The 26119-nt window shown below is 37.2% G+C and overlaps 1 protein-coding gene across 11 annotated transcripts in view; it reads right to left on the reverse strand.

Moving 5' to 3' along the window:
- Window positions 1–26119, reverse strand: part of FHIP1A (FHF complex subunit HOOK interacting protein 1A) — a 288042-nt gene that overhangs the window by 171230 nt on the left and 90693 nt on the right. Inside the window, exon 3 of one of the 11 annotated variants that reach the window (XM_054253604.2) lies at window positions 17581–17703. The exons of the other annotated variants lie outside the window; for them this stretch is intronic. The gene's annotated coding sequence lies outside the window, so the exon portion shown is untranslated. The remainder of the gene's footprint in view (window positions 1–17580; window positions 17704–26119) is intronic. 11 annotated transcript variants of the gene reach the window in all.

Raw genomic sequence — 26119 nt, forward strand, 5'->3', positions numbered from 1 at the left:
TCCACAATGGTAAGCCCCCAAAAAAACCTGAAGTATACATTAATTTACTTCAAAATGCCATGTCTTCTTAAGTTGATTTTCTCCTGCAACCACCTCAACCACAGGCAATTATGTCATATGTGCCAGATCCATGTGATCCAAATGACAAACAGCCCCCCTAACCAAATGTATTACCATAGCAACAAAGGGACTGCATTTGCCGTTCTCTACCTGCCAGGGCCTGATCAATTATTTAACATGCCTATAGTACAGTGACACTGTATAAATGATCATGTTCATTAGCAGCAAGAGTTAGCTCTCAGAAAATTACAAACCCCTGACAGCTAAATTGATCACAAAACCAAACATACTCTCCTTGACGGTGACATTAAGGATCACAGTATAAAGGGACAGAAGGAGAACAAACTATTCTTAGTTTTAAGCTTTCACTTTAGAACTGCATGAGCATACACTCTCCCAAGCTCTTATTGTGAAAAAAAGAATGAAAGAAAAAAGACACACGAATTGATTTTATACAAATAACACGTTATCAAAAGTTGCTGAAAATGATTTGATTAGATGAGAAGATTGGAGAGCCAAAGGATGAAATTTGTCTTAAGCTTATTTGATGGTTTTTGTTTTTATTTTTCTTCTGTTCCACTTTCTGGGTTATTTCTCAATAGAAGAATTGGCAGGGAAGTGAAAAATTGGATACTGAAGGGAATTTATAGTAGTCAGCAGCCAGTGGTGACTATCCTCTCTCCCAATCTTGCTAAATCTCCACTGACTTTCCACAGGGAGATTCCTGAACAGAGAACAACTGAGGATGTCCATTTGGTTCTGTGAAAAAGGAGAAATCTTTTCATCAAGAATTAACCAGAGATTGAGTTCAGTCCAGGACTCCAACAATTCATTCTACAAAACTTTAAAGCCAATACAACTAAAACCAACAATTCTACTTCAAACCATTTCATGAGTTGAATCCAGGTAGGGGATTAAAGTGGGTTAGAGTGGCCCCCATACTCTATATCCATAGTGACCCAGACACTGGATCAGCACTAAAGGCTGGACTTAGCACTGGGGCTAGAAGGAAGGATAAATAAATGGCTTTTTAACTCACATCATTGTGTTCTTTCATGGAGGAAAGAGAGAAAAAGGGGACAAACCGTCAAAAGATTCTCACTGATTTATAATAGATCATAGTTATAGTGAAAGTTTCAGACAGATAAGAGTTTTTATTTCGCTAAAAAATAACCAACATTAGCCAGGCATGGTGGCTCACACCTGTAATCCCAGGTGGCTCACACCTGTAATACTTTGGGAGGCTGAGGTGGGAGGGTCACTCGAGCCTAGGAGTTTGAGACGAGCCTGGGCAACATGAGGAGACTCCATCTCCACAAAATTTTTTAAAAATCAGCCGGTCATGGTGGCACATGTGTGTGGTCCCAGCTACTTGGGAGGCTGAGGTGGAAGGATCACTTGAACCTTGGAGGTCAAGGCTGCAGTGAGCTGTGATCATGACACAGCCTACATGACAGAGCAAAACCCTGTATTGAAAAAATAAAAAACAGTAAATAAATAACTGATGTACCCAGAAAGGAAGCCTCTAATTTACTGACAAATTAGAAGGCATATATAAAAGTCCGAATAACCCATTCTCATACAAGGTTCCTATGATACGGTTCTAGGTATAGTCCTTGGTCTTTGTGCTTTACCAAAATCTAGCTTCCTACAAGCTACAGCTATCAGACCCTAATTAGACCGTAGAGATGATTAAATAATTTATGAAAAGTGTAGTTTTCCAGTACAGTAGTCCTTCCATCACAGATATTGTTATTACAATAAACAGAAGAAAACCTCTTAAAATATTACGATGTACAATTATTTCATTGTTCAGATGGACAAGAATATGAAAAAATTATTAAGTATTCATCCAAAATAACTGTTTCTCCCTTAAAATCCATCTTCCCCAAGAAAAGAATCACAAATACTTAAAATAAAATCTAGGGTTGCCTATATACCACAAATTGCTCCTCTAAGTGGATAAACTGTCACATAAAGAAGCTAAGCATAAACAAACACTTCACGCAGTGGTATAATTTTATTTATACACACATAAAATAAAAACATGTACCTTGGGGATCATTTACACAACTAAATGCCTTTCTGATTACCATATTAAAAAGCTCAAGACAGATAACCTCTCACATCTGACAATACATAGGACATAAGTTATGACCACTCTTCTGTTTCCATAATTGAGTGAGTGCCTTTAAACAATTGGTCAAATATCTGCCTCCTATTTTCAATCATGTGACATGCATGCAAATACATGTTTACAATATATTATGGGACCCATGGAGAATAGTAAGTTCTAAGCAAGTCTTTTTGAAGTTTTTGTTCTTTATACTTCTCTACTTTAATAATTTTAGTTGCCAGTATGATAACAACAATCTATAAATGACATTTAGAAGCAAAGTGAATTTTTTTCTGCTAGCTGACAAGGACTTCATGGCTGCTGGTCACAGTACTCACTCTACCTTCTGGTCAAGAGCAGGCACTCTCATTTGTTACTGAACTAAAAATTAGAATATATCGTGTAATGCTAAAAATGTTATACTTGTACATATTTGTCTTTAACTTTGTTTATAAATTATTTCTATCACCTGCACTCAAGTGAAGACTAAACAACAGGAGTAATATACATCACAGTACAGTTTTTAATAACACAAAATTATAAACTTAAAAATGTCCAATAATGGCAAAGTGATTCCATATGATTTATGGAACATTCATACAATATACCACTACTAGAAATGGTACAAGACCAAAGTAATCAGAGTAGACCAGTAGAACAGAAAGAGTCACAGAAATAGACTCCCACATACACAATCAGGATTTTCAGTAAAGACACCAACACAATACAATAAGAAAAAATCTTCTCAACAAATGGAGCTGGAATAACTGGATATCCATATGGAGTGATATTAATCTTGACTTCTAGCTAGAATCAGTCAAAAAAAACTGACTTGAGATATAATACAGATAAAAATGTAAAAGCTAAAACCATAATGCTTTTAGAGGAAAACACAGGAGAATATCATCTTGACATGTGGAAACAGGCCATAGAAAGCAATAATATTAAAAAAACAGTAAAGATTACTTTATCAAAACTAAAAAATTCTCATTAAAGACATGGTTAGTAAAGAGAATAGGCAAGTCACAAAACGGCAATAAAGATCCACAAAACATACATCTGACAAAGGACTGGCATCTGAATTTAGAACTCCAACAACTCAACCCAATTTAATAAATAGAAAAAAGACTTAACTAGACACTTCACAAAAAAAGATATACAAATGACCAGTAAGTGCTTAAATTGGCTCGGTCTCACTACGCCACTATCCACCAACCAAAATGACCAAAGTTTAAAAGTGACAAGCCAAGGATGTGGAGCAACAGAATTCTCACATATTATGAGTGAAAATGTAAAATAACAAAACCACTTTGGAAACAGGACTGCCAGTTTCTTAGAAAGGTAAACATAAACCTCCTCTCTGATCAAGCCATTCCACTTCTGAGTGGAGAAACAGATATAAACACACATATATGAATGTGGATGTGTATATATACACATATTCACATTTATACTTACTATATATATATACATATATGTATCAACAAAAGGATTTGTAGAAGAATGTTCATAGAAGCTTTTTTCATAATAGCCAAAAGATGAAAATACCCCTAGTTGTCTATCAATAAAATAAGGAAACTGTGATTCACACAATGAAATACTACTCAGCAATATAAAACAACAAGCTACTAAAACATAACAACCTGAACAAATCTCAAAAACTACTGCATAAAAAAGAATATACTGTATGATTTCAATTACATAAAATCACAGGACAAGCAAAACTAACCTATGGTGGAAAAAATTAGAATAGCAGTTGTCTTTGGAAGGGTGGGAGGTAGGGATTGACTGGGAAGGGTCAGAAGGGAACCTTTCAGAGTGATGATGATGTTATATACTCTATATCATGACAGATTTTGGGTTATGCAGGTATATGTGTTTATTAAAACTCAGCAAATATACAATTAAAATGTATGCATTTCATTTAAGTACAAATTTTGTATCAAAAAATTAATAAATATTGAGTTCATGTTAATGATAGATATGCTGAAGCACTTAGACAATATTTGCTGAAATCTGCAATTTACTTTAAATGGTATAAAAAAATTAAGATGCAGCTAGATGCCGTAGCTCCAGCCTTTGGGAGGATAAAGTGGGAGAACTCCTTGAGGCCAGGAGTTCGAGACCTCCAGACCAGTCTGGACAACATATTGATGTTTTGTAGATTAACAATTTTGGTTGGCGCAGTGGCTCACGTCTGTAATCCCAGCACTTTGGGAGGCTGAGGCGGGTGGATCACGAGGTCAAGAGATCGAGACCATCCTGGTCAATGAGGTGAAACCCCGTCTCTACTAAAAATACAAAAATTAGCTGGGCATGGTGGTGCGCGCCTGTAGTCCCAGCTACTCAGGAGGCCGAGGCAGGAGAATTGCTTGAACCCAGAAGGCGGAGGTTGCGGTGAGCCGAGATCGTGCCATTGCACTCCAGCGTGGGTAACAACAGCGAAACTCCATTTCAAAAAAAAAAAAAAATTAACAATTTTTGTCGTAATAAGAAAATTTTTAAAAAAATTTTGGGAGACTAAGGTGGGAGGATCACTTAAGCTCAGGAGTTCAAGGTGGCAGTGAGCTATGGATGTTACCACTGCATTCAAAAGAAAGAAAAGAGAAGAGTGGGGGGAGGAGGGGAGAGGGATGAGAAAGAGGGGAGGGGAGAGGAGGGGAGGGGAGGGGAGGGGAGGGGAGGGGAGGGGAGGGGAGGGGAGGGGAGGGGAGGGGAGGGGAGGGGAGGGGAGGAGAGAAAGGAGGGAGAGAGGGAGGAAGGCAGGGAGGGAGGCAGAAAAAAGAAAAGGAGAAGAGAGGAGAGGAGAGGAAGGACAGATAAACAGTTACTTGATAAAACAAGTATAGAACAATGTTAATGGTAGAATTTGGATGATGGGTTAGGTCCTTCTTTACTATAAAATTCCTTCAATTATGCTTTATGTTTGAAATTTTTCATGATAAAATGTTGAAAAACATAGTATGAGAAGAATATCTGCTGAAATATGAAGAGTATATGAAAACATATACAGTCATATGTTGCTTAACAATAGGGATACTTTCTGAGAAATGCATCCTTAGATGATTTTCTCATTGTGCAAACACCATAGAGTACACTTTCACAAACCTAGATAGTACAGCCTGCCACATACCTAGGCTATGTGGCACAGCCTATTGCTCCTAGGCTACAAACTTGTATGGCATGGTAGTAATGAACATTGTAGGCAACTGTAACATAATGGTAAGTATTTGTGTATCTAAACCTATTTAAACATAAAAAAGGTACAAAACCAGTATGAAAAATAAAAAGTCGTACACCTGCTGAGGGCATTTACCATGAATGGAGCTTGCAGGACGCAAAGTTGCTCTGGGTGAGTCAGTGAGTGAGTGGTGAGTGACTGTGAAGGCCTAGGACATGATGTACACTGCTGTGGACTTTATAAACGCTGTATACCTATGCTACACTAAATTTATTCTTAAGATATTTTCTTTCTTCAATCATAAATTAACCTTAACTTACTATAATTTTTTTACTGTATAAACTTTTCCATTTTTTTAACTTTTTCACTCTCTATATTAATACTTTGCCTAAAATACAGACTGTACAGCAGTACAAAAATATTTTATTTATATACTTATTCTATAAGCTTTATTTGATTTTTAATTTTTAAATTTATTTTAATTTCTCAACTTTTTTCTTAAAAGCTGAGTTACAAACACACACAATAACCTAGGCCTACACATGGTTAAAATCATCAGGACATCACTAGACGGTAGGAGTTTTTCAGGTCCATTGTAATCTTAGGGGACCACAGTTCTATTTTCCATCCATCATTGACCTAGGCATACATAGTACATGAATATATATATGGCAAGATAGGAAACAGCATCTACAAAGTAACCACATTTAAGTTTTATAAAAGTATGCCCAGAAAAAGGGATGGGAAGACTACCAAAATTATCATATTGGTGAATTTAATGACTATTTTAACTCTACCCCATAGAGGAATAATATATTACCCGTCTGTAAAATATCAAAGGACTGACAGTTCCCTGAATTTACCTAGGCCATCTTAATTACTATTTTAGTAATTAGTAATAGTACTATTTAAGTACTATTACATATTATATCACAGTCTCCAAAGAGCTCTCTATCTAGCTGGAACAACCTAATGGGGATTTGTCATATCAGGCTGGGTTTCAGGGTCTCCTTCCATGTTTTTCCACAGCAGCTTGTAACTACCTCTACCACCACATTTCCATATTGTTTTGCAAGTGCTTTTTCCCCAAAAGATGGTAAGATCTTTAAAAACAAGAGCTACATCTTGAAATTCAACTTAGTATCTCTAGAGATTAGTAAAGTATCTGTCACATATGGGACACTCAATAAATGCTAAATGAATAGAAAAATCAATAAACAGCCATTTCAAGAGTCCCAGCGAAGACTCTCAATTCAAAAATGTCTCCTTCATCCAAATTCCACTGTAGCTGAAATTAGATCTCTAGAAACTATTACCTTTAGATTCCTTACTGCTGTTACCAGAAAAACATTTTAAAATGTAAAAGTTATTATAAGAACATAAAACATTAAGTCACTAACACTCAGTTTCAACTAAGAATGACAACAGAGGTACATTTCACACAAAAATGGGCTCACAAATGGTGCCCTCTGTCTCCAAGGGCAGAAGTCATATCTGCTAATATAGTCTGTAGAATCCCTGGCTCAGTGCCCCATGAAGGTAAAGAACTTAATAAATGCTTCCAGTGATGCCAGTGACTGAAAGAATTAGTTTGCTTCCCAGCTCATGTACTCTCCTCGAGTAATATTTATTTAGTATTCATTTGTACATGGGAAGCCCCATCCTAGCACTGTTTATATTCTTCCTTAAGAATGTCTAACACCTGCCCAAAGAGAGAAATTTCATCTAAAATAAAATGCAGGAAAAACTGTTGTTTTAAAGGTTTCCTAGATTTAATTTTGGACAGAAGTTTTAAGAGGAATGTTCTTTCAACATTGTGGGTAATTTTTAAGGAGGGCTGGCTGGGGAGAAGGAAAGTATGTAAGAGCTGACGAGTAGAAAAATAGACTTTCCCAATATTTGAGCAGGCTGTTTGCTCTGCTGTGTCTCACAGGGTCAAGCCAATCCCAAGAAACCAGCTTTACCTGGTTCCAGGACTTAGTGGGTTCCAAATCCAAGTTATCTATTTTTGGTAAGCCTATGATTCTAAGCTTTACAAGAGTAAAAGTGTCAAACCTTGATTCTGAGAGTCTTTCTATGCAAGTATATTGATGAATTTTTTGGTTTAAACAATGGTTATGAATAGAGGGTGTGCTACTGTTCACCTAGAGAGTAAGAAGAAGGCAGCCTGTTCTTTCTCACTCATAATTTACCTATAGCTTCAGCCTGGGGCCCTGGGGCCAGCGACAGCCACATATTCATAGCTCCTGTGTTCTGATGGAAAACTTCTAGATGGGATCCCAGTTCAGGGAAAGAAACTAACAATCCCAGAACCAGCAACCAAAGGAGAACTCACTACACCTAATGTTACTAGACTGCACACGAAGGCAAGTCCCAGGAATCTTTCTCCCCAAATTAGTTTGCCTGCTTTTTTCTTTCCCAGATATTAGGTTCTAAAAGTGGTTGTTTTCCATTGGTAAATACTGCATCTCTCTGAGATATTCTAATATTAAATAAAAATTGAGTACTCAAAAGCACAGAGACACGTAAAATTCTGCAATCCTGTTATATAAGTCCTACTTTATCTACTTAGTTCCATCACCGTGCCTCTTCCAAACCTTCCATCAGCCTGCTGGGTAAGGCCTGCCTGATTGCTCAGTCTTCCTGTACCACCTCCTCCAGTCTTTACCTCAAAATAGCCTCTTCAGTTTTCATTTGATATTCTATCTTCTTCTTCTGAATCCTTCAGACTCAAAATGCCTCAGGAAAGAGACTCTAAGTTCAGTACTACTCCCGCTTCCAGGATCAGCAACATTTTCCTCCCCTGTTCAAATAACATATAACACAATCTCTCTGGTAAGCCTTTACCATTCTTTTCAGTTCCTGATCCCCTGTAAATATTTCTGTGTCTCTCTCAGAGGGCACAACTGTGGTTCTTAATGTGTTTAAACTATGAGGAGGTGGAGGATGAAGAGAGCAGTGGGGTTTTTCTATGGGTCATTACAATTTTGAAAATAAATATCAAGAACATCATAGATGCCCTTGTTCATTTAATAGCCATGAAAGCATATCTTACAAAATATAGTATGCATCTAAGATCATCTGCCACACCACTTGGCAATGTATAATGATATGAAAATAAAATGTACTAGATAATCCTTAATTATCAAATACTAATAGATACACATATTAAATGAAAGGAGAGGAAAAAATAAACTAGATTAATAATTTTAAAAATCTAGGTTAAAAAATATCTACGTTAAAAAAAAGTTCTTTTTAAACTTTTTTCTTATTTTCTCTTTCTCACTCATTCCTTATTATTTTCTCTTTAAAAATTAGATATAACTAGGCCGGGCACAGTGGCTCAAGCCTGTAATCCCAGCACTTTGGGAGGCCGAGGTGGGTGGATCACGAGGTCAAGAGATCGAGACCATCCTGGTCAACATGGTGAAACCCTGTCTCTACTAAAAATACAAAAATTAGCGGGGCATGGTGGCACGTGCCTGTAATCCCAGCTACTCAGGAGGCTGAGGCAGGAGAATTGCCTGAACCCAGGAGGCGGAGGTTGCAGTGAGCCAAGATTGCGCCATTGCACTCCAGCCTGGGTAACAAGAGTGAAACTCCGTCTCAAAAAAAAAAAATTAAATATAACTTTTGCAGCAAATGGCCAGGCCTGGTGGCTCATGCCTGTGATCCTAGCACTTGGGAGGCTGAGGCAGGAGGACTGTTCAAGCCCAGGGATCTGAGACTAGCCTGGGCAACATAGCAAGACCCTTTCTCTACAAAAAAAATTAATAATTAGCCAGGTGTGGTGGTGCAACCCTGTGGTCCCTGATGCTTAGGAGGCTGAACTGAAGGGATCACTTGAGCCAGGAGATCGAGGCTGCAGTGAGCTGTGGTCATGCCACTGAACTCCAGACTGAGTGACAGAGTGAGACTCTGGCTCAAAAAAAAAAAGTGGGGGAAAAGGCTTTCACAGCATAAATAGAGGTAGTAGAATGCATGACTGAATGAAGCAGTGCTACTCTGTGTAGGAAATCTCAACCAGAAACAACTACCTTGTGTTCAAGATTATAGAAGTCTCATTTTTGCCTTACATGCTAATAGAATGTCAAATTTGATTTATTTTTTGTTGAAGTGGGAAGATTTGTCCTCTGTCCCAGAAAGTAAAGATGTTTGTAAATAAATTTAAGAAATAATTACAATTCTAAATCTCTTCCCATATTACATAATTAATTGCATATTTTTATGTCCAAAACTGAGCAGTCTTTGAAGGTATGTGATATAGTTTACATATGTGTCCCCTCCAAGTCTCATGTTGAAATCTGATTTTCAATATTGGAGGTGGGGCCTGGTGGGAAGTAGGTGTTCGGATCATGAGGGTGGATCCCTGATAAAGGGCTTGGTGCCATTTTCTCCAGAGTGAATAACTTCTCACATTTAATTCCCACAAGAACTGATTGTTAAAAAGAGCCTGGTACTCCCTCCCCTTTCTCTCTTGCTTCTGCTCTCTCACCATGTGACCTCCATATATACCAGCTTCCCTTCACCTTCCACAATAAGTAGAAGCTTCCCAAGACCCTCACCAGAAGCAGATGCTGGTGCCATGTTCTTCTACAGCCTACAGAACCATGAGCCAAAGAAACCCCTTTTCTTTATAAATAACCCAGTTTCAGGTATTTCTTTATAGTAACATAAATTGTCTGTCTTAGTATACTGCAATATACTTTTTCTATATTTAGTGAAAATAATTCCTTAATAAAGTTTAGAAAACTCAGTGTAGCCTTGCAGTCATGGTAAATACTAGAGTAACTATCCTGTTCAAAAAACAGTCCCTCTCTACCTACTCACCACCCAGGTCAATTTCTTTCTCCCATTTAGGCCAGGCACAGTGGCTCACACTATAATCCTAGCACTTTGAGAGACTAAGACAGGAGGAATGCTTGAGGTCATAAGTTAGAGGCCAGCCTGTGCAACACAGTGAGACACCCATTTCTACAAAAATGAAAAAATTAGCCATGCAGAGTGGCATGTGCTATAGACCCAGCTACTCAGGTGGCTGAGGTGAGAGGATCACTTGAGCTCAGGAGTTCGAGGCTACAGCAAGCCTTGATCACACCACTGTACTCCAGCCTAGGTGACAGAGTGAGACTCTATCTCAAGAAAAAAATTCCTTTCCCCCATTTCCCACAACCTCATTCAACAAATAAAGAAGGGTAAACTGGCTGTTGGAAAGTAACCAATAGTTACAGATTGACAGCAAATCCTTTGTGTAATCTTCCTTTAATTTTTAAGAAATTTTCACTATGTTGCCAAGGCTGATCTTGAACTCCTGGTCTTAAGTGATCCTTTCTTCTCAGCCCCCTGAGTAGCTGGGACTAGAGGCTCACACCATGCCCACTTGAATGTTATTTCTTAAAACTAAGCTTTTGATGAAGACTGAACAGTAGAGAAATAAAGATTTTTCTTTTTTGTGAACATTCAGAGTTTAACTATTCAAAATCACTGACCAAGAATATATTCATATACTTCACAATGGTCATCTGAGTGGTAGATTGCTGTCCCCTCCCTAAAAATTTTAAGAAGACTAGCAATGACACTTGAGTAAGTGGCCACCTCACCTCTACACAGAAGGGGTTGATGGTAGACTGTAATAGGTAATGATTACAGCTGTCCTGAATGTTTTTCTCTCATTGCCATTTGGTAATAGCAGCCCCTTCCATTTGGGGACTCCTTTCTTATTTCATGTAGTTTTGTAAGGATAATAATCATGTTTGTCTATGGCCTCCCCAATTCCTATCTTCCATTCCTAGTCACAAAAGTAGGCAATTTGACCCAGGCCTAGCTAATCAGAGATCCCTATTTTCCAGGCTATGGTGATGTGTTCAGGGAAAAGCAAATGATCTCATTAGACAGGTGAGAACCCTCCCTAGAAATTCTGTGATATAATCTAGTGGATGAAAGTACAGGATAAATTGTAGCCTGGAGCTTATTTCCTGGATCACATGGAAGACATACATGAAGTAGAAGAGAGGGAAGCTGTTCGGCAAGGAAACACAAGAGACAAACAGACTTGATGGGTGAGTAATGGGCGAGAGCAGAGAAATTTTTCTGAAAGTAGAGTCCTGACAGTTTTCTCTATTTTATGGATTAAAATTTCTTCCCAGGCCAGGTGCAGTGGCTCCCGCCTATAGTCCTAGCACTTTGGGAGGCCAAGGTGGGTGGATCACCTGCAGTCAGGAGTTCAAGACCAGCTTGGCCAACATGATGAAACCCCGTCTCTACTAAAAACACAAAAATTAGCCAGACATGGTGGCACATGCCTGTAATCCCAGCTACCCAGGAGGCTGAGGCAGGAGAATCTAGAACCCAGGAGGTGGAGGTTGCAGTGAGCCGAGATGGTGCCATTGCACTCCAGCTTAAGGCAACAGAGCAAGACATTGTCTCAAATAAAATAAAATTTATTCCTAGCTAGATAAGCTAATAAATTTCTTGTTTTGCTTAAACACATTTAAGTTGGATTTCTATCATGTATAACTTCAAACATACTGATTAATATGCTGTCTGAGGAAGTATCCAGAGATATAGTCCTGATTTTCTTTTCTATTCACTTAAATACCTGGCTTAATAAATCACTGAGGCTCCAGTGTTCCATGCTGGGGGACATACTCATGTTAAGTCTAACCCAGAATTTTTCCAAAACTGTTATTACTAAATAACCCATCATGGCCAGAGGAAAAAAAATCTCAGTGTGGAAATGATCAGTGGCCAACTGTACAAGCATTGTAGCTTGTTCCTGATAAATGTTTGAGAAGTGAGTTGCTAACATTTTCCCTGAAAGACGCTATTCCAGTTAAATGTAGGGAGATACATACTTTAAAATGTAATTGAGGAGAATCACCAGACTGAAGGGAACAGGTTTAGAATAGTTGATCTTGAGTTACTGTTGGTAAGGCTAATTTGGTATGGAAGTTTTCTCTTTGGGCTATGGTTTGTAAAAATATGACCATATAACAAGTTGGAGAACATTTACCTTTAGGTTTTGTATAGCTGGGATTCATGCACCCAGGGGACATTCTATTGTTCTGCATTCAAAGCAAATCTGAATAGAATTCTGATTTCTAAGGAAGCGAACACAATTGATGGAAGATCTAAGAACAAAGGGTTTGAGGTTAAGATCTGCTCACAGCCAGTCTATGCTATATAGAAAGTCTGGTGTTTACAATAAAGTAGGCCTTTGAAACCTAGTATGTCCTAATACACTTGGGGAGAAGTAATGAACTAAGTAATGAAGTAAATAAACTTGCTTATCTTGAAAGGAATAAGCAGGCTGGAAGAATTTAGCATTTTTCCATTTGTGAGATTGTAACCAAGTATCCCTGCTTTTAAGAGAAAGAGAATGAGATTATTTAAAAAATTTTTTTTTCTTTTCTCTTTCCTCCTTTCTCCCATTTCTTACTTCCTACTCAGCTCTTTAGAAAGGAAATTAGACTCTCTACCTTCTCCTCACCAGATACTTCCTACAGAACAAGCTTATCTAACTATGTGCTTGGAAGCTCCAGAGCCAGAAACCTCTACCACCAGGAGATTGCCTCGAGAGTTGACAGTTTACAACCTAAAGTATGCCCCCTACAAAACTCTTTCCTACCTGGAGAGTATATTTATATACATATTTTTAATTGCATTTTAGGTTCTGGGGTACATGTGAAGAACATGCAGGATTGTTGCATAGGCACATACATGGCAATGTGGTTTGCTGCCTCTATCCCCATCACCTATATCTGGCATTTCTCCCCATGTTATCCCTCTCCAACTCCCTACCCCTCACTGTCCCTTCCCTAGTCCTCCCCAACAGACCTCAGTGTGTGATGCTCCCCTCTCTGTGTCCATGTGTTCTCACTGTTCAACACCTGCCTATGAGTGAGAACATTTGGTGTTTGGTTTTCTGTTCTTGTGTCAGTTTGCTGAGAATGATGGTTTCCAGGTTCATCCATGTCCCTACAAAGGACAGGAACTCACTGTTTTTTATGGCTGCATAGTATTCCATGGTGTATATGTGCCACATTTTCCTTGTCTAGTCTATCATCAAAGGGCATTTGGGTTGGTTCCAAGTCTTTGCTATTGTAAAGTGCTGCAAAGAACATACACATGCATGTGTCCTTATAATAGAAAAATGTATAGTCCTTTGGGTATATACCCAGTAATGGGATTGCTGGGTCAAATGGAATTCCTATTTCTAGGTCCTTGAGGAATCGTCACACTGTCTTCCACAAAGATTGAACTAATTTACACTCCCACCAACAGTGTAAAAGTGTTCCTATTTCTCTACATCCTCCCTGGAGAGTATCTTGAGACAATGACAACTTTAACAAACTAGTTCTGCCCATGATGGCTCCAGCTCAACCACTGGTAGATAAGGTACAAAAGTGAGTCATACAGACCCTCACTTGCTCACTCCCTTCCCTGTATGCCATTCATGCCAAGTCTACCCTTTAAAAGCCCCTGCTTTCTGCTCCAAAAGCAGAGCAGTACCCGTAATGCTGAGGCCTGTACTTCTTCCCCCAAACTAGCTCTGGAATAAAAAGTCACTTCCTTTTTTTTTTTGAGACGGAGTTTCGCTCTTGTTACCCAGGCTGGAGTGCAGTGGCATGATCTCGGCTCACCGCAACCTCCGCCTCCTGGGTTCAAGCAATTCTCCTGCCTCAACCTCCTGAGTAGCTGGGACTATAGGCACACACCACCATGCCCAGCTAATTTTTTGTATTTTTAGTAGAGACGGGGTTTCACCATGTTGACCAGGATGGTCTGGATCTCTTGACCTCGTGATCCACCCGCCTCAGCCTCCCAAAGTGCTGGGATTACAGGTGTGAGCCACCACGCCCGGAAAAAGTCACTTTCTTTATACTCAATCTCACTCTTGTTCATTGGACTCTGCAAGTGATGAGCAACTGAACTTGGAATTTGGTTACAGAATTTTGGTGTAACTTTTATTTGTTTTCTCAAAGACAAATAAGGGGCAGATGTAGAGAAATGCACGGAGCCCATTCCAATTTCAGAAGAAGAATACGAAGTTAATGTAGTAAACCAGATGTTTCAGTGTAACAGTCATTTAATTTCTTTACCTGTATTGAAAATACTGGCTAACACCAACCATGTAAGGGCTGCATGAAGACAGAGAAATGATACCTCTCTAGCACTCTCTGGTCTGCACCCAGTAGAATGTTTTTAGTTGTCCTTGCATGCTATGAATTGAAAACAAAATTGTGTATTGTTCAAGAGCATCTGCAATAAACTGAATGGCCACAAATGAAACTCTCCTTCTGTACTCAATGTCTAGTACATTGTCTCTTTCTCCTCTTCCTTTAGGATTCCCATAATGCATATGTTTTAAGTTTGATGGTATCTGATAGGTCCCTTAGGCTCTGCTCATTTTTCTTTGTTCTTTTTACTTTCTACTCCTCAGATTGGGTGATTCCTGTTGCCCTATCTAAAAGTTTCCTGAATTTTTATGTGAGTTTATTTTATAATTTCTATCTTTTTACTGATATTACCTACTTGGTCATGCATTGTTCTCCTGATTTTCTTTAGTTCTTTTTTTTTTTTTTTGAGACGGAGTCTTGTTCTATCACTGAGGCTAGAGCACAGTGGCAAATTCCAGCTCACTGCCTCAAGCAATCTTTCCACCTCAGCAATCCTCCCCAGTAGTTGGGACTACAGAACAGACATGTGCCACTGCATCTGGCCAATTTTTTTTTTTTTTTTTTTTTGGAGAGAGAGATTCTCCCTATGTTGCCCAGACTGGTCTCAAATTCCTGGGCTCAAGAGATCCTCCCATACTGATCTACCAAAGTGCTGGGATTACAGGCATGAGCCATTGTCCCTGGACTCTTTAGTTCTTTATCCATGGTTTCTTTCAACTCTCTCAGCATACACAATTTAAAGTCTTTGTCAAGTAAGTCTAATATTTGGACTTTCTCATAGATGGTTTCCGTCTATTTTTCCTATGAATGGCCCATACTTTTGTGTTTCTTTGTAGACTTTGTAGTTTTTGTTGAGAACCCGTTGTTCTAATAAAGGTTTAGTATCCAGAATATATTTTTTAAAACTCTGACAGCTCAACAACAAAATGCCCAACAATTCAATTCAAAAATAAGCAAAGGACCTTGAATAGGCATTTCCCCACAGTAGATATACAAATGACCAACATAAAATACATGAAAAAATGTACAATATGTTTTATTATCAAAGAAATACAAATGGAAACCATGAGATAATACTTTTTATCCACTACAATAGCCATAATTTAAAAATTAAAATTTTAAATTAAAGAAAATAGAAAATAACAAGTGTTGGTGAGGATATGAAGAAATAGAAACACTTGCACATCAGTGATGGGCATGTAAAACACTGTAACCACTGTGAAAAAGTTTGGTAATTCCTCAAAAAGCTAAATATAGAATTACCACATAATCCAGCAATTCTAGTCCTAGCTATGTATCCAAAAGAACTGAAGACAGATGCTCAAACAAATACTTGTTTGTGAATGTTCATAGCAGCATGATTCACAAATAACCAAAAAGTAGAAACAATCCAAATGTCCATCAACAGATGAATGGACAAACAAATTATTATATATAAACTCAGAATCTAACTTCAGCCTCAGTGAAGCTTAGCCCCCTCAAGATACCTGCTGTTACATCAATGTGAGGTTTCAATTTGTGTCTCCTTTTATTTGATCCAGCTGTTCCTATAAAGCTTAGATACGAATTTATGATCCATAACCACAAACAAGGGCAGACCTTATTAAAGCATTTCCATGGGTTTTAGCTTATGATATTCCCTTATTTTCACCTTGACAGTTTTATCTTTCTTATCTTACACTTATATTCACTATCTCAATTTTGGGGGAGGAAAAGATGGAATATAAATAGCAGGAAAATAAAAGTGAATGTCATATTACAAATCTATATGGTAAGTAAGCAACCTGCCTACAGATGTAACTGCAGCCCATCTCTGTGCAACGGTGAAATAATCCACCATTGGGGTAATAATACTTAACATAACTTCTTTAACTTTCCTTATATAGTATCAGCTTGCTTTCAATCAATTATATTAAATTACAGCACTTATCAGAAATCTTAATTTAAAATGATATCCTATCCAGTTGCTTTCTTAGACCAGGAGAATTACTAATACTTGATAGAACTAGCCTTCTAATACAACTGTTTTCTCCATTTTAACACATAATTTGATCCTTGTAATGATAGTTCAATTGTATTTTTGTGTTTTATTGTCAGCTTCAAATCTATTTTGAAAATGAACAAAGTTAACCAAAGAATGCAAGAATAACTCAGCAGCCAATGCTTAATTCCTTTTTCACTTTCCACCCTCCTTTACCATTAGAAGCCCACTGTATATCATTTTTATCAGTAGGAACAAGAATCCTCTCCAGCTGGATCTTGGAAAATGTACAACTGTGCTAATGTACAAAAAAACATGTGATTGACGCAATTTGATGCCATCAAAAATAGAAAATGAATAGAGAAAATCAGCTGATTATTTGAAAATATCAATAAAAATGTTAATCTTTTAGCCAGGTTAACTAAGAAAAAAACATAGAAAACATAAAGTATTAATATTGCAAATGAATGCTGGACCATCACTACTAATTCCTTAGACACTGAAAGAATAATTAAGGAGTATTATGAACAACTCTATGCCCAAAATTTGATAATCTGAAATGGACCAATTCCTTGAAAAACATGATCTATCAAAACTCATATAAGGTGAAGCTGATCATCTTAAGAGGCCTACATGTATATTAAAGAAATTACATTAATAAAAAGTAGACTTCCAAAACAGAAAGCACCAGGCCAAGATACATTCAACTGGTAAATTCTACCAAACACTGAAGAAGAAAATTATAACAATTCCCTACAATCTCTTCCTGAAAATAGAAGCAGAGGAATTTCTTCCTATCTTGTTCTGTGAGGCCAGCATTATCCTAATACCAAAAGCAGATGAAGACATTATAAGAAAGTAAAACTATAGACCAATAACTCTTATAAAAATAGATGCAAAATCCTCAACAAAATATTAGCAAATCAAATCCAACAATGTATTTTTAAGAATATGGTTTGAAGGAATAAGAGGACTGGGTTTGAGATTCTGTTGTGTCACATAATATTTAACGGCCTTGGTCAAGTCACTTAACCTTATTTTATCACAATTAATACTCACCTACCTAACGTATAGCTTTCTTTCTTTCTTTTCTTTTCTTTCTTTTTCTCTCCTTTCTTTCTTTCTCTTTTTCTTTCTTTCTCTCTCTCCTTCTTCCTTAGATCGAGTTTCGCTCTTCTCTCCCAGGCTGGAATGCAATGGCACAATCACAGCTCATTGTAACCTCCATCTCCTGGGTTCAAGTGATTCTCCTACCTCAACCTTCCAAGTAGCTCTCCTGCCCCAGCCTCCTGAGTAGTTGAGATCACAGGTGCCTGCCACCATGCCCAGATTATTTTTGTATTTTTAGTAGAGACAGGGTTTCACCATGTTGGCCAGGCTGGTGTCGAACTCCCGAACTCAGGTGATCCGCCCGCCTCGGCCTCCCAAAATACTGAGATTACAGGCATGAGCCTCTGTGCCCAGCCACGTATAGCATTTTAAAAAATCAAGTAAAAAAAAAGTGTGCAAAAGCACATCAAGTTATATTTTTACCCCAATTTATAGGAAGCATTAATCTAATAAACAGCAACAACGACGCCCTGAGTGACCAGACAGCCAAAAGTAGGGGTTACCAAAATCAAAGCAATTTAATCTTGGATTGGCTTCATAAGCACACTAGTATTACTGGCAACACAGTAAAGCTCTAATGATGTACAGGTACTACGAGGACCTAACACAAGCCTCCCACAAAAGACAATTTAGAGACTCAGATCCTACAGATAGTGGCAGGCCACCACATCTCTGAGTACCACCTAAGTACTTGACAACACTGCCATCCTATGCTTTTATAGAAAATGCATTTATTTTCCACTAAGTGTTCCAGCACACAATTTTACTGGAACCTGTTTACAAAGCTACTAATTTATTCAAAAAAAGAAGAAAATAAATACACACAAAAAATTTCACTACCTGCAGGATATGTCACAGTTAATGGTAATTAATCAAATGGTTCCCCCTCATGTAGAAAACTAGCCACAGAAATAACCATATCAAGGATCAATGAAGCATGTTTCATCCTTTAAAAAAAATCAACTGCCAGAATGCTGTTCAGATTTTCTGCTGTGTTTAAAAAAAAATATTTTTAGAGAAAGAAGCTATATTTTTATTTAAAAAATAAAAAAAAATCCATAATCTCTTTCCTAACTTTGTTTTCTACCACAATTACTTTCTCTTATATATGAACACACACATATTAAAACAGGTGCACTTGATTATAAACACACATTACAAAATACAGGTCATTTTGAAGATAAATGTGAAGATAGAGTTTTAGGAATTTCTGTTGCTATTTTAGGAAAGCAAATTTCATTTGAGATTTCTGTACATCTGTTTCCATACACCTAACTAGTATAAGTATGTTTATTTAAAATGCCCAATCTTCTGAACTCATGGCTACCTAACGAAATGATGGAAAATTGCCTCCTCTATATATGGTAAGTTTATTTTATAAAATAACCTAAATGTGGGTGTTTATATTGCCTTTTCTACTGCTGATATCACCAAAATTCAAACTGTATATTTTGTTATCTATGCCCAATTGAAATCCCACAGGGAGCTTCACTCCTATGCTCTTTAGCAAATCAATATTTGTACAGTGGAACTTGAATTTAAACGAATGCCATTTTAACCAACACAGCAGGACTTTTCAGTGCATCGGCAATTTTTGTCAGCTAAAAATACTTTAAACATAAAAGCATATGCTAGTGTGTCCATGGTGAGCAACCTATCTGAAAAATGTATAATTTAACACCTCCAACAATTTTATTTATCTTTCTGATTTAAGAATTAGGGTTTTTTATTCAAGATTTTTTTTCCTGGAAATATCTGAACATATTTCCTGGAATGATCTAAAAATATCTTTGGCTAGATTAGGGCCTTAACTCTAAGACCACAATGAATACTATTAATAATAACTTAGGCTTCAATAGCAGTTACAATGTGGCCTGCACTGCTTAAATTACTTGACATATAAACAAATATAGTCCTCACAACAACACTATGAGATATGCATACTATTATTTTTCTCAATTTATCACTGAGAAAACTGAGGCAGGGAAAAGATAAGTAACTTTCCCCAAGTGACACGGGTCAGAGTCAGGATTCAAATCCAGGCAGGCTGTCCAAAGTCAGTTTTGTTGTTGTTGTTGTTTTGGTTTTGAGAATGGCTGATCTCAATACAATCCAAGAATAAAAAAGATAATTCTCTTTAGCTATGAACTTAATAACAAATATAAATTAATAGATTGTACTTCGTTACTTAACAGATAGTTGCCTTCTTTTATTGAGTTGCCAGGACACCTAAATGGTCCTGCTCAGGCCTAGAAAATTAAAGAGTGACCATAAAGTCCCCTATTCTACTAAGTACAAATCTCCTTCCTTTCTCTGCCTAAATTTTAAAATTTTCCCATTTCCTCTGAACATTTCCAATGTTGTCAATTACAAGTCATCAAAACAGTCTCTAATAAAGGCCTGACAGTGGCCATAATATCTCTATGCAAATATTCTACCTGACAACAATCAAAGACCTATAAATTAGTAGCTCTAATAACTTCTAATTATTAAAATTAAACACTTCCAAAAGAAAATGAGGAAAAAAAGTAGAATCTATGTAGAGAATGGAGGGGAATATGATTTGGCTCTGTTGCCATCCAAATCTTATCTTGAATTATAGTTCCCATAATCTCCACATGTCATTGGAGGGACCTGGTGAAAGGTAATTTAATCTTAGGTTAACCTCATGCTATTCTCATGATAGTGAGTGAGTTCTCATGAGATCAGGTGGTTTTATAAAAGGTTTTTCCCCCTTTTGCATTTCTCCTTCCTGCCATAATGTGAAGAAGGATGTTTTTGCTTCCCCTTCCACCATGATTGTAAGTTTTCTGAGGCCTTCCCAACCATGCTGAACTGTAAGTTAATTAAATCTTTTTCCTTTCCAAATTACCCAGTAACAGGTATCTTTATTAGCAACATGAGAACAAACTAATATAGGGATGCAGATCTAAGTTCAACTGGCATGCACAAGGACTTTGTGGCCAGTGTGTAACTATGCTTACTTTACGAAATCATATTTCACAATCTGGTCAGGAATAACATGGTCAAGGAAAGTTCAAGATACAGAGCAACTGGAATCATCAAGTACAGTGGTTCAGTTAACCAAGCTGAACTTGTACTGGGCAGATCTGGCTTCACGTAAAAATAAGATAGAGAAATTAAGACCAATAGGTAGGGCACAGGATCTAGTTTTTAGCCCAGAGAAGAAAGCATTAGTTAATTTCAAAGCCCCATAATGGCATAGGCTTCAGGGCTTCAATTCTTAGGAAACAAGTAGGCAAAAAAAAGAGGCTCTGGGACTCAGATATATAAGAAGTGTGAGTCAAGTCACAGCTCTGAAATTTTTCCTTTGTCTTTAGCTTTCTCTTGCCTATCACCCACAAATAAAGATCTCCAACCTCCCTAATTTTTAGCTTAAAATAAAGACACACATACTCAGACCCCATGTACTCTCTTATTCTCTTCAACCACACCTCTAAATAAGAAACAGGGTAGATATAATCACTTCTATTGTTGCTTAATAACTGTTTAAATCTGTTTTAACAAGTTCACATATTTGTCTTTCTGTATTTTACCTTAAAATGAAGACTGCAAGGCTTCATCTTTTAATGAAGATACCAACAGGGAGAAAAACAATAAGAAAGAAGGAAGGTTGATGATGAAATCCCCCTAGACAGAAAATCAACCTTGTTTCATTTTTATGGATACCCAGGGAATAGAGTTAGGGCCAAACACAACACAGCTATCCCTATCCAAACCACCCTCCCCTACCCTGGAGATCTTGGGGTAAAATATCCTTACAACTCGCCTCTTCCAAGGCCTTGAGACAACTGTTCTCTAGTACATGTTTGTGTTGGTCAGTTCCCCTTCCCTAAAACTGGAACCCCAGACGGGAAGGAAGTTGCTGCGATCATTTGTAGAGGTAGTCCTTGAATTCATACAGGTACCAAACATTACTTTAGCCCAGAGTTCCTCAATCTCTGCACTGATGACATTCTTAAAGAAAAGATTATTCTGACAAGTGTTAAAACAGTAAGAAAGATTTTATTCAGGACTACCGAAACAGGTATCAAGATTACCACAATAGATCAGAGAGATCAAGGGCTCAACTCTGAATACAAAAAAGATAGATGGAAATTACAGCCAGTGAGCAGAGAGAGGGAGTCAGTGGATGGAATATTACTGAGAGGAGACATTGAGGATAGGGGGATTCTTGATAAACTGACCAAACAGGATTCTTGCTGAAGGCAGGCCAGGGTGATCAGATATTAATGTTGGGGGATGAAGAATTTGATCTTATACCAACGGTGATCAGCTATCAACATGGAAGGATTCTCACTAAACTGATTTAGCAGGATTCTTGTTAAAACTTGGTTAGACAGAGTAAAGAAAGGATGGGGGCCAGAGTCAAGGCTGAGTTGAGAAGAGGGCTCAGAGGAGCCTAAATAAAGCGTGATCAAGGACAGTACTTGTGAACATTTTCGCTCAGATGATTCTTTGTTGTGGGAGGGTCTTTCTGTACATGTTCAGCAGCATCTCTAGCTTCTACCTACTGACTGACACTAGCATGTATGTGCATGCACACACGCACATGCAGACACACACGCACACACACAAGTTGTGGCAATCAAAAATATCTCAACACATTGCTAAATATCCTCTGGAGGCAAAAATCATCCCTGGTTGTGAACAACTGCTTGAAACTGCAAGTTGATAAACTTTTCCTGTAAGAGGCCAGAGAGTAAATATTTTAAGCTTTTCAAAATACATATATTCAATATGCCTATTGTTTGTCTTTTTTCCCAACATTTAAAAATGTAAAAACTATTCTTAGCTAGTGGGCCACAAAAACAGCTGGACAGATTTGGTTCATGGACCATAGTTTGGGAAAATCTACGTTAGACTAATTTCCACTCTTCAAGTAGATATAGATAGCATATAGATAATATCATATTTAGCAAAATATGGATTTGTTTAAAAGTATGATTAGAGTTTAAGTAACATTCTATCAATATTATTTACTCAGTTGAGAGATAACAGAATTACAGGCAGAATCTTATAGCATTCCAAAGTATGTTTTTACATTAGAAAACATACTCATTTTCAAACAGCCTAAGGAAAACCACTCTAAAATGTTTACATGAATCTGCCCTTTTCCCACTAAATGTAATCTAAACCTTTCATTCCCATCCTATGTCCCAAAATTCCCAGCTATATATTGTTGCTTTTAGGGCTTGTTTATTTTTATTGTTTCTTTTTTAACTGACACTATTTTAGTTTATATTTAACATGTTTTTCATACTTCCTCTCTTTATCTAGCATTCTAGAATACAGCTCTATAATTAATCTATTCCTGGCCAAGTTCTGTGGCTCATGCCTGTAATCCCAGCACTTTGGGAGGCCAAAGTGGGCGGGCAGCTTGAGCTCAGGAGTTCAAAATCAGCCTGGGCAACATGGTAGAGATGAAATCTCCACCAAAAATACAAAAAAGAAAAATAGCTAGACATGGTATTATGCTCCTGTGATCCTAGCTACTAAGGTGACTGAGATGGGAGTATCAACCATTTGAGCCAGGGGAACAGAGAATGCAGTGAGCTGAGATTGTGCCACTGCACTCAAGTCTGAGTGATAGAGTAAGATCCTATCTCAAAAAAGTAAATAAATAAATAATCTATTCCTGACTATAGGGTCTGTGAATATGAAATAGGGCAGTAGGATACTTTATCTTTCTTAGGGTCAACTACATGAGAGCACAAATGTGCCATATCTTTTCAGCTTTTCCCTCCAAAAGCAAATATATATTCATATCAGGATTGCACTGGAAATAGTGACACTAAAAACAGCCACAGGACTACAAAGTGTATACCACAATCCAGCTACTGAATATGAGAATTTAAGTTTTTAAGCTTTATGGTGGTTTTGTTTTTAACAGCTACAACAAATGCCACAGCAATATATATATATATATATATATATATATATATATATATATACACACACACACACACATACACACATTATCTTTGGTTTATTTTAATTTACTAGATTCCATTAGACAAGACCTAAATCACTAGAATAAAAAGAAAAAATATCTCTAAACAAATGCAGGAAAACATTTCCAATACGCAAATCATAAATTCTATAGGATAGCTTTGCCATGGGGCTTATTCTTCCTTGATTAAAAAGTCAATATTAAAATTTCAGCTGTGATACTGAGATCCTATATAGCAAAGCAGCAGTTGGTCATCAAAATAGTAGACATATTCTTTATTTTTAACAGAATTTATTTTTAAATCATAAAACAATATATAATCATTATAAGAAAAGAATATATAGGTCAGGTATGGTGGCTCATGCCTGTAATCCCAGCCCTTTGGGTGGCCAAGGCAGGCAGATCACCTGAGGTCAAGAATTCAACACCAGCCTGGCCAACATGGCAAAATGCTGTCTCTACTAAAAATACAAAAATTAGCTAGGCATGGTGGCACATGCCTGTAATCACTGCTACTTAAAAGGCTGAGGCAGGACATCACTGGAACTCGGGAGGTGAAGGCTGCAGTGAGCTGAGATTACGCCACCACACTCCAGCCTGAGCAACAAGAGAGAAACTCCATCTAAAAAAAAATTTATTTTTATATATATATATATATATATATATATATATCTCAAACAAAAAGATAATAAAAATCACTCATAGCACCAACATAAGAGACAAACCATTTTTAAAGCTTTAATAACTTTCTTTCCAGTCTTTTTTCTGTACTTTCTAATAATTTGATCAATTTTATAAAATCAGGAGCATGATCCAAATAGAAAAGAGGAAGTCAAACTATCTCTGTTTGCATACAATATGATTCTATTCCTAGGGAATCCCATAGTCTCTGCCCAAAAGCTCCTAAATCTGATAATTTCAGCTAAATTTCAGAATATAAAATTAATGTGCAAAAAACAGTAGCATTTCCACACACCAATAACATCCAAGTTGAAAAGCCGAAGCAAGAATACAATCCCATTCAGAATAGCCACAAAAAGAAAAATACCTAGGAATACAACTAATCAGGGAGGTGAAAGATCTCTACAATGAGAATTCAGATATCATCATTGTAAATTTCTCAGAGAAATCAGAGGTGACACAAACAAATGGAAAAACATTCCATGCTCATGGAGAAGAATCAATATTGTTAAAATGGCCATACTGCCCAAAGCAATTTACATATTCAATATTATTCCTGTCAAACTATCAATGACATTCTTCATAAAATTAGAAAAAAAAGTATTTCAAAATTCATAAAACCCCAAATGGCCAAGGAGATTCTAAGCAAAAATAACAAAGTTGGAGCATCACATTACCAGACTTTAAACTATACTACAAGGCTACAATAACCAAAACAGCACAGTACTGGTACAAAAACAGACCACAGACCAGCAGAACAGAATAGAGAGCCTAGAAATAAAGCCACAATCTACAACCATCTGATCTTCAACAAAGTTGACAAAAACAAGCAATGAGAAAAGAATTCCCTATTCTTTTGAAAAGTGTTCATATACTTTGCCCACTTTTTGATGCAGTTGTTTGTTTCTTGTAAATTTGTTTTAGTTCTTTGTAGATTCTGGATATTAGCCCTTTGTCAGATGGGTAGATCGCAAAAATCTTTTCCCATTCTGTTGGCTGCCAGTTCACTCTAATGATTGTTTCTTTTGCTGTGCAGAAGCTCTTAAGTTTATTTAGATCCCATTTGTCTATTTTGGCTTTTGTTGCCATCACTTTTGGTGTTTTAGTCATGAAGTCCTTGCCTATGCCTATGTCCTGAATGGTACTGCCTAGGTTTTCTTCTAGGGTTTTTATGGTGTTAGGTCTTATGTTTAAATATTTAATCCATTTGGAGTTAATTTGTGTATAATGTGTAAGGAAGGGGTCCAGTTTCTGCTTTCTGCACATAGCCAGCCAGTTTTCCCAACACCATTTATTAAACAGGAAATCCTTTCCCCATTCCTTGTTTTTATCAGGTTTGTCAAACATCAGATGGTTATAGATGCTTGGCATCTATAATGTGTGGCATTAACTTCCAAGGCCTCTGTTCTGTTCCATCAGTCAAGTACGCTTCATCCTGGGGATGCAAGGCTGGTTCAACATATGCAAATCTATAAACATAATCCACCACATAAACAGAACCAAAGACAAAAACCACATGATTATCTCAATAGATGCAGAGAAGGCCTTCGACAAAATTCAGCAGCCTTTATGCTAAAAACTCTCAATAAACTAGGTATTAATGGAATGTATCTCAAAATAATAGAAGCTATTTGTGACAAACCCACAGCCAATATCACACTGAATGGGCAAAAACTGGAAGCATTCCCTTTGAAAACTGGCACTAGCCAAGGGTGCCCTCTCTCACCACTCCTATTCAATATAGTACTGAAAGTTCTAGCCAGAGCACTCAGTAAGAAAAAGAAGTAAAGAAGTGTATTCAATTAGGAAAAGAGGAAGTCAAATTGTCTCTATTTGC

Source organism: Callithrix jacchus, chromosome 3 (genome assembly GCF_049354715.1).
Source record: "Callithrix jacchus isolate 240 chromosome 3, calJac240_pri, whole genome shotgun sequence".
NCBI lineage: Eukaryota > Metazoa > Chordata > Mammalia > Primates > Cebidae > Callithrix > Callithrix jacchus.